The sequence below is a fragment of the Scyliorhinus torazame genome, chromosome 8, assembly GCF_047496885.1.
Source record: "Scyliorhinus torazame isolate Kashiwa2021f chromosome 8, sScyTor2.1, whole genome shotgun sequence".
Lineage (NCBI taxonomy): Eukaryota > Metazoa > Chordata > Chondrichthyes > Carcharhiniformes > Scyliorhinidae > Scyliorhinus > Scyliorhinus torazame.
The window spans coordinates 176,465,673-176,476,022 of record NC_092714.1 but is presented as its reverse complement, the minus strand read 5'-3'; positions in this window follow the sequence as shown (position 1 = coordinate 176,476,022).

Below are 10,350 nucleotides of genomic sequence, written 5' to 3'. Positions count from 1 at the left end.
ACAGGGACCTCCCTCTCCCCACAACTATATAAAAGCTTCCTCCCAGGGAGCACTGCCAGTTACCAGCCCCACACAACCAAGTGGGCACACCATATACCATGGTCTGGCCCAGCAAACACTCAGCAGCATTTTCTTTGTAAATTAGCTTTGTCTGTATCTTGCTCGATTACCTTATGACTGTAGCTAGTACGACAGCTAGTATGACAGCTCCACATATCGAGAATGTTGTGCTTGGTCTTCTATCCCTTGCAAAGGAATACACCGAACACCTGGACTTGTCCAAACCAGGATCTTTATTGAATCACATGTGGTAAGATAGCGATCTGTTACAGAGCAAGTTATCATGGAGTTTCTTTGTACTCCTCTGGAACTACACCTAGCACGACTGTTCACCTGTATATCTTACTACCATCTCCGACAGCCATCTGGTGATGGCCAGATGTATCTCCCTTTATATGGGAGTCCCTGGTCACATGACCATGGTCTTGAGACAGCATGGTGTGTTTGCACCACCACCTGCTGGTTGGAGGTCACACGCCATCCATCTATGATATTGCTTACAGGCATATCACCACAGGGAAGATACTTCCATTGTAAAATAGCTAAAAATACAGTTGCTGTAAATTCATGTAGCACATGTTTTGATTTTGTCTTGTGGAACGTACGCTATGAAATGTCAAAACTCCAATAAAAATATATAATTTTTTTTTAAATCGACTCTCCCAAAGCTCTCCTGGCCTGCACACAACCTGTGCCCGCATTCAAAATCTGTTGCTGTAACCTAACTGTCATAATATGCACTCATGCACATAATGAGATACAGACAGGCAGTGACAGACACCCAGTACAGCCAATCAACACACAGGACAGAACACAACTAATCACCAGGCAGAACACTAGAAGGGGGTTTCCCACTATAAAACACACGAGGCATCAGCACTCTGCCTCTTTCAACTGGTGACAACTGGAGTGACAGACAGGGTGTATATATCAGTTAGCACCTTCTACACGTGGCTCAGAGCTAGTCTGGTCTAGTTAGTTATAATAAGCACGCTTAGATTAGCAGAGTGTCAAACCCACAGCGAACTGTGTGCACTGCTTAACAAGTTCAATAAAGCGTATTGAACCAACACCAAAGTTTGGAGTCTACTTTCAAGTTCAACTGCATCCAGTTGCAGTCCGTGTTACCCCTGGGTGATTAACACGACGCTAACTAGTCTCAAGTTACACTCATCCATGCCCAGTGCCCACTGATCTTTAATGGCTTCTGATTCGGCAACACTTCAAATGTTAACTTCTCATCCTGCTTTCAAAATTCTTCTATGGCCTCATCCCGCGTCTCTGTAATCTCTTTACAATCCTCTGAAACGCCTGCATTCCATCAATTCTGGCCTCTTGTACATCCTAAATATCCTTATCCTTCCTTTGTCCCTTCAACTGTTGTGACTCCAAACTTTGGAATTCCTGCCCCAAACATCTTTGCCTCTCTCCCCACCATTAATAAACTCCTCCCAAACCTACCTCTTTGACGATAAGCTTTTGGTCACCTGTCCTAGTATCACCTTGGCCAGGATAAAACAGTCCCGCTGAATTGAATGGAGATTAAAGTGGCTCACTGCATCCGCCAGGGGTGAGACTCACCAAGGCAGGGCTGTGTAACCCTGCCCCTTATGTAGCTGACTGTTAAAGTCGGTCTCTAGTGAAGTTCATTGAGATGTTCTACTACATTAAAGGTGCTAAATAAATGCAAGTCTTGGTTGCATATTGTTGACGTGAATAGGAATTGAAATCTCCAGTTGGTAAATTATCCCAGCAGTGTGGTTGCAGTTTGCAGGGTCCCAGGGTCTCAGTGTGTGTTCAATCCCGGCTGGTGGCCTCACGCTGCTGTTTGTGGAGTAGACAGTGACTCGCAGCCCCCACAGGTTCCTTTGCTGAGCTTCTTGCAGGCCGTCCCTACTTCAGCTGAACTTTCATTCACCCTGACTTTCATCTCGATAGATAAGCTCGTTGTCAATCAGGGGGGAAAGAAAAGTTGAGCGTTCAGCCTAAAAGCACCCCCCTGCTGTTTGCTGCCCTCAGTCTGATTGCACATATCTGGTGTCAGCCTTTTTACAAGTTATCCACGTGTCCCATCGGGTCCTCTCCATCTGCTGCCGCAGTCTGAGCTTCCTCACAGAACAATCCTGAGAAAGACACTTCCTCTCTCCCTCCCCAACCATTCAGTGGAACAGGGACGAGCAGCAATAAACACACTGCTCTCATACAATACCCCATAGCTCCACACGTATTGGTGGCCCTCCCATGACAGTGTTCATGGTGAGTTGGAGGATAATCTAGCTGTGTGGGAGAGATGGGCTGAAATGCAATGCAGTAAGTGGGTTAGCGATTTACTCTCATTTAATCAGGTGGAAGGGCTAGCTGGCTATTATTGGCAATTATTCTCTGGTTTTCCAACCTTCCCTCACATTATATCAAATTGCAAAATACAGTTGAAGGCTACTACTTAAGGTTTTCCTTCTGGAATTTGGAATAATCCAGCGTTTAGCGGCAGCCACGTTCTTAACAGAAGCCACAGAATTCAGCCCCTTGTCCCTGCAGATTTATGCTGTGAATTATTTTCACTGTGGACAGATGAGGGGAAGCAGAGAAGGATTGCCAAGTGTGTTGGCACGTGGTGCCATTCAGATTTCACCGCCACTTGTACCCGTCACATCTACCGGCGTGGGCACAATGGCTTGGCAATGACTGAGCAGTTCTGGTGACACGGTGGTTAGCATTGCTGCCTCACAGTACCAGGTCCTGGGTTCAATTCCGGTCTTTCAGAGGGTCGATGCAAACTTGATGGGCTGAATGGCCTCCTTCTGCACGGTAGGGATTCTATGAACTCCAGACTCAATGACTTAGCAAACGACATGATCGTGGTAGTGTCATCTGCAGCAAAGGACGTGAAGACAACTCACGATGGTCAATGGCTGACAAAGTGATCAGCAAAATCACTTTTGGTTCAGGTGATCAGCAAAAATAAAACCAGGAAGGAGAGCTGATGTGATTCTTTTTTCTTTCAGAGGTGTATAGTCCCTGGTCGAAGGCCTCAAATGCTTTGTTGACCTTTTTCAGTTCGGCTGGCCCTCGTCCCATAGCAGGAATGATACGTTTGTCCCACCCAGCCCTTCCTTACCCACAGTCAGTCCTTCTCCCTCACGTGCGTCTCTTGCAGGAAACCCTGATCGGCTTTCTGTTTTTCAGGTGGGCAGAGGCACTGGATCTTCTCACTGGGTCGTTAAGTCCCCTGACGTTCCAGATGACTATTCTGATCGGGGCTTTTGTCTCCCCCCGCCCCCCCCCCCCCCCTCCTCCACTCCGGGATCAACCATACTTACCTTGTGGATGCCCCTGCAAAGGGGCTTCCCTTTGTTAGGGGCCATCCAAAATGGTTGCGGTTCCCTCACTGTGGTAAACCACTGTATTATATTGTACTTACTGTTCTTACTTATGGTACTTACTGTTCTTACTGTTTGTTACATGTCTGGGTTTGTCCCTGCTGGCTCCGCCCCTCGGCCTCAAGTATAAAGGTAGCTAACCTCCAGCCCTGCCCTCATTCTGGGACCGGCTGCCAGCAGGTGTCTTTTAGCTGATTAAAGCCACAGTTTACTCTTCCGATTCTCGTCTGTCGTCATTGATGGTACATCAATTTAATCAGCTAAAATTTTAAGATGGATCCATCATCAAGCCTGATCGCCTGGAGCTGGACCCCCAAGCAGCCGACACCACTGCCATGTTTGAACACTGGTTAAGCTGCTTCGAATGTTACATTGATTCCTCCGCCGCCACCGTCGCTGAGACCCACAAGCTGAGAGTGCTCAACTCCCGGGTGAGCCCGCAGGTTTTCCTTCTTATCAGGGACGCTACCTCATACGAGGATGCGATAACGCTGTTGAAGGGGCAGTATCATAGATTATCATAGACTATCATAGAATTTACAGTGCAGAAGGAGGCCATTCGGCCCATCGAGTCTGCACCGGCTCCTGAAAAGAGCACCCTACCCAAGGTCAACACCTCCACCCTATCCCCATAACCCAGTAACCCCACCCAACACTAAGGGCAATTTTGGACACTAAGGGCAATTTATCATGGCCAATCCACCTAACCTGCACATCTTTGGACTGTGGGAGGAAACCGGAGCACCCGGAGGAAACCCACGCACACACGGGGAGGATGTGCAGACTCCGCACAGACAGTGACCCAAGCCGGAATCGAACCTGGGACCCTGGAGCTGTGAAGCAATTGTGCTATCCACAATGCTACCATGCTGCCCGTATGTTAAGGAAGTCAATGAGGTGTACGCGAGGCATCTCCTTGCCACGAGGCGACAGCGCCCCGGAGAATCGCAAGCTGAATTTCTGCGCTCCATCTTGGAATAACCCCGCCGCCTCCCAGAACCCCTGCTCACCAGATCGTATGCTGGCCTCCGCTACCCTCGATCAGCCCACCCACCTTCCGAAGCTCTCCTCCATCACCCTCGACCAATCGCGACCTCATCACCTCACTAAATCTATGATGGCCGTCCGGATCAACGGCCACGAGACGACCTGCCTCTTCGACTCCAGGAGCACAGAGAGTTTCATTCACCCAGATACGGTATGACGCTGCTCCCTCCCAATTTTACCCGTGACCCAGAAAATCTCCCTGGCTTCCGAATCACATTCCATAGAAGTCCGTGGGTAGTGTGTCGCAACCCTTACAGTATGGGGCATCTAGTACAAAAATCTCAAGCTCGACATCCTCCCCCAACTCTGCACTGCCCTACTACTAGGTCTAAATTTCCAATGCCACCTCAAAAGTCTTACCTTGGAGTTCGATGGACCCCTGCCCCCCTCACCATCTGTAGCCTCTCAACCTTTAAGGTCGCCCCACCCCCACTCTTTGCTAACCTCACGACTGTAAGCCCGTCGCCACTAGGAGCAGACAGTGCTCGGGACAAGGCCTTTATCTTGTTGGAGGTCCAGCGACTCCTGCAGGAAGGGATCATAGAGGCCAGTACTAGCCCCTGGAGAGCCCAAGTGGTGGACGTCAAAACTGGGGAGAAGCACCGGATGGTCATCGACTACAGTCAGACCATCAACCGGTACACGCAGCTCGATGCATACCCTCCTCTCCCCCGCATATCTGACATGGTCAATCAGATTGCGGAGTACCGAGTCTTCTCCACTATTGACTTGAAGTCCGCATACCACCAGCTCCCTATCCGCCTGGAGGACCGCCAATACACTGCCTCTGAGGCAGATGGCCGCCTCTACCGCTTCCTCAGGGTCCCCTTCGGCATCACCAATGGGGTCTCGGTCTTCCAACGGGAGATGGACCAAATGGTTGACCAATTGGGGCTGCGGGCCATGTTCCCGTATCTGCATAATGTCACCATCTGCAGCCATGACAAGCAGGACCACGACGCTAACCTCCAACATTTCCTCCACACCGCCAAGCTCCTTAACCTCACATACAATAAGGAGAAATGCGTTTCCGCACAACCCGCCTAGCCATCCTTGGCTACGTTGTGGAAAACTAGGTCCTAGGGACCGATCCTGACCACATGCGCCCCCTTCTGGAACTTCCACTCCCCCACTGCCCCAAGGCCCTGATGAGATGCCCGGGGTTCTTTTCCTATTATGCCCAGTGGGTCCCCAATTATGCGGACAAGGCCCGCCCACTCATTAAATCCACTATTTTCCACCGCAAAGTGGCTACTTGCAGTGCCATTTTGTTCCTTGTTACCTCGTGTGACCTATTGTAGCCAGCCTAGAGCCCTTCCCCCCTTGTCTCTTTGTTCCCCCTGCGGTTCTGCTTCACTCCCCTTCTGCTCCCCCCTTCCCTACTGTGGTCCCCCTCTGATCTCCCCCTCCTCGTCTACCCTCCTAGCTATGCCCCCGATGGTGGTGTGCACCCCCCCTCATCACCAGGCACTCTCTCCCCAGTGGGAGATGCCCTGCGCCCCTCCCCCCCTCACTCGTACCTCCTGGTACTAGCTTTCCCATTAGTGTGGTGGCCCCTGTCCTGGGGTTGATCTGACCCCCTCTTTTGCCCGCTGGTTTGATTCCCCCTCTGTCTCCTCCTCACCCTCTCCTGCGCTCTGCTGTCCTCGCCCCTCCTTTCTGTGCACTGGTTCCCAGGTTCAGAATGAGGCGGTACAGTCCCGCGCAAATTATCTTACCATTTTCCGCATCTCTGGTGTCTGGCTGACCGTTGTCTCCACTGCTGTTTGTCCAGCCCGTTCTTTTGGATGAACGCGTCAGCATCCGCATGGGTCATGAAATAATGCTTCCTGCCCTGATACGTGTCCCAAGTCTGGTTGGGTACAGCATCCCAAAGTTCACTTCGCTCCTGTACCGGGCCGACTTCGCATTATAAAATTCTGCCCTGCGCTTTGCCAGGTCTGCCCCAATGTCCTGGTACACCCTGAGCTTTTATCCGTCCCAGTTGCGAGCCTTCATTTATCTGGCCTAGGGTAAGATTTTCTCCCGGTCCTGGTACAGTTAGGTGATGATCGCCATCGGCTGCTCCCCAGCCTTGGGTTTTGCGGGAGGGACATAAGGGCCCTATCAGTCGCCAGCTGGTTGGAGAAGCTGTCCGTCCCCACCAGCTTTCTCAGCATCGGAGCCATGTAGTCTGTCGGGTCCCTACCCTTGGTTCCCTCTGTCAGACCCAATATCCTGAGGCTTTTGGCGCCTCGACCGGTTTTCCTCGTCCTCAATCTTCCCCTTCAGGTTCCCCTGGGTTGGCACCAACCTCTTTATTTTCGCTTCCAGGGCGACGATCCAGTCACTCTGGTCCGTTGAAGTTTATTCCAGGTCGTGCTTCCCAGGGCTTCCAATCTCCTTTCCACCTTGTTGAGGAACAACTGGATGGTGGCCAGTGCCTCTGTGACCGCCACCTTAACCACTGCGTTGATTTCGACCTTAATGTCATCTTTTAACTCCTTCAGTTCCTTCATGAGGAGCTTCTTTCCATCCATCTTCTGGTGGGGGGGAGTTGCATAGCTCATTTTACGGTTTGCTGGTCTCCCTCTCTCAGGTGTGGTTGGGGACACCCACCTCATGAGTCCGCTGATCCGCTCACTCGCTTCTCCTGTCCTTTACACCACTTTTGGTCTCTTTTGCAGCCTCTGGTGCTACTGCTTCCTGGCATTTCTCCTTGTCTGTGCATTGTAGAGGGTGAGGGGATGTTTTTGTCCAATGTTTGCAGGCTAATTTTGATTAAAAGTGCCTGTTTTCTAGTTCTTCAGAGGAAAGCCACTTTGTGTGTGTCCGCTCACACATCCCAGACACGTCCGAGCATATACTTTCTTCATCTCAGTAATAGGTACGAAAAGATAGACTGGGAAACATATTTGGTGATTATGAGTGTGGTGACTCTCGGGACTGATGGATTGACAGAGATAGTCATCTACGAGATCCGGGACTCACAAAGCAGTAAGCATGAAAGCATGAAAGTATCTGATGGGGAATCATCAACAAAAATTAATAGACTGTGAGAACAGTAACAGGTCCTGAAAATGGTAGTGTCTTGAAGAATATTGGAAAAACACTGGGCGAGATCTTCCGGCAACGCTGCGCCGGAAAAGCATCTCGCTGTGGTGCAGCGTGGCCGGTGAAAGCCAGGTGACCCCTCTCCTGGGATCTACCCGGCTTGCATGATTCAATGCAATCTCGCAAGATGTTGCAAGGGGAATCCCCCCAACAATTGGCAGGAAAACATTTTAGCGAATCTGCATATGAGAGCGAGGCAGTAAGCCTTACTTTAATGTGCAGATTCCCCAGGTACGTGAGGCTTTGTGATTCAATCCCTTGGTCTCGGGGACCTCGGGCAAGCGCCGTTTGGTGTTGGTCCCCACAAATGGGAACCTGATTTTGGCGCCAATGTGGATTCTCCAGCTGATCGCCAAATGTAATTTTGGTGTGGGAGACCGGAGAATCCCGCCCATGATCTGGATGTGACACACAAGCAGGAGAGACAGATGTACATTGTGACCTGCTGTTGAGAGCAGCACTCCCCATGAGGAAAGTTGAGGATATTACACCAGAATGTGAAATCTTCCAGATTCAATGTGGACATGATCTGGAAGTCATCAACCCAGCATAGACTTTGGGCATCATTCACCCTATGGGCGTGATTCACCCTAAAAATAACTAAGTGTTGTTTTGGGTGGGTTTGGTGGGGTGTTTTGCGCCAGCTGTAATGGCAAGATCGCGACCTATATTCACCCACGCGTGAACCTTGCCATGCCTGACTCCCTCAGTGTCTCATTCGACTGACTGGCACCTCAGCTGCTTACCACTAACAAGGGGGATCTGCTTTTAAACGCTCAGCAGGGTCAGTAGTGCTGCCAGGAAGGGAGTGGCAGCAGCTGTCGGTGCGGGCAGCATGACATCAGGTGGAGGCAGGAACATCCAAGGGAGACAGCATTCGGAGGTCTGCTGGATCCCAGGACTCAGCTGAGTCCCAGTCAGATGCCGAGCCTCTGGACAAGGCTATCCCAGAGCTGATGCAGATGAAAGGACACAGCCAATAGATTCAGGAGGGGATGTCAGTGACATCGATGGCCCCTTGGATTGGGACATCCTGACGATGGCGGCGAATCCTGCAGCCTGGGCACCTTGGTGGGCCTGGTCTAGATTGAAAATGATATATCAAATGTCCAGACATACAGATCATCCGCCATCTTCCAGGTACACTTGTGGGCTGAAGATTGCGAAATGCTGCACAGGTCCCCGTTCGAACCCTGGAAAGACACAGTGACAGAAATGGATCATTTAAAAGTCCATTGACCTCAGGTGGGTATTTCCGATCTCAGGATGGGAGTGACCGGAAAATCCCACCACATGTATGAACACATAGAACAAACAGTTGTTGATACATGAGAACCATGGGTGTATATGGGGTAACTTGAGTAACTCACAGTCACACAGGATTGTGCACGCAAATGTGTCTTTTGTTCACTAGGAAAAAGGGGATGTTTGTATCTTTTTTATATGCCGTTTGGGTTTTGAAATGTAACCAGTCTGCTTGACACATCTGGGGTGGGATTCTCCAGTCTGCCAGCAGCGTTTTCCAAGGGGGTGCAACCCCGCCAGCAGCAGGATTCTCCATTCCCACAGCCGGACAATGGGTTTTCCCATTGTGGCCACCTCACACCCTCGGGAATCCCAGGAACATGGGTGCGCTGCCGGCAGACCGGAGGATCTCGCCAACAGAGAATTCCGCTACTTGTGTTCCGTAGTCATGTGACTATGCCATGAGGCCGCCATTGGAGACAGACATCTTAAAGCAGTTCAATAAAGGCTCTCACTGAGACAAAACACAGAAGAAGATGGCTGTCCTCATACATGAAACACTATTATAACACACCCCTGAAACCCAATAATATTCCATTCTATAACTCACTCCCGGATATTGTTATTCCATATATAGATCATCCAAACCCCTTGATTAGGTTCCAGTCTTTAATTCACTCTCTGGTATCTGTTATTCTACATGTAAAGTTCTCAAGCAATTCGATTAGTTTTCGGTCTGTAACTCAATCCCGGGCATCTACAATTTTATATATAAACCACCCTGGACTCCTGGATTAGATTTCAGCTTGTAACTCACTCCAGGATATATTTTATTCTATATATAAACCCCCGAAACCGCTCAATTAATTACAGCCTGTAACTCACTCCAAGATATATTTTATTCTAGACATTAATCCCCCCCCAATCCCTGAATTCCAGCCTGGACCTCACTCCTGGGTATCTGATATTCTATACATGAACCATCAGAACTCCTTGAGTAAATTCCTGACTAAAAAACATATTGGTATTGCTTTTTGATGTTGAAATAGTGAGGGTAAACTTGTTTTGACTACAGACGCTGTTAAAAAAATAACATTCACTTAATGTAGCAGCTAAATCCGGGTTACTGTTGGTCCAAAGCTGAGAGACTCGTGCTGGGGTGGGAAGGTTACAGTAACAAGGCAGATGGTTTGAAATGCCTCAGAACTGATTCTAGCAGTGATTGTGTGAAGGTATCAGCCTGTCTTGCCGCTGTGCAGTCATTCTGATTGAACAGATGTGATATGGGATATAAATGTGAGAGACTTGCAATATGTTGTTTCAGTATGAACACCAGTAACACTTACAAGAATGTAGAAAGACATACAGTGCCTGTAGGTTGCCCCTTGCTAACACAAGCTGCTTCACAGGTCCTGCTCTGCTCTCTCCTGTAACTCTTTGAGTGCTGACCCACCTGTTTCCCCTCACTATTTCCAAGTGGTTAATCCTCTCACGGGCCATGCTGCACGACACTGAGAGCAATGTC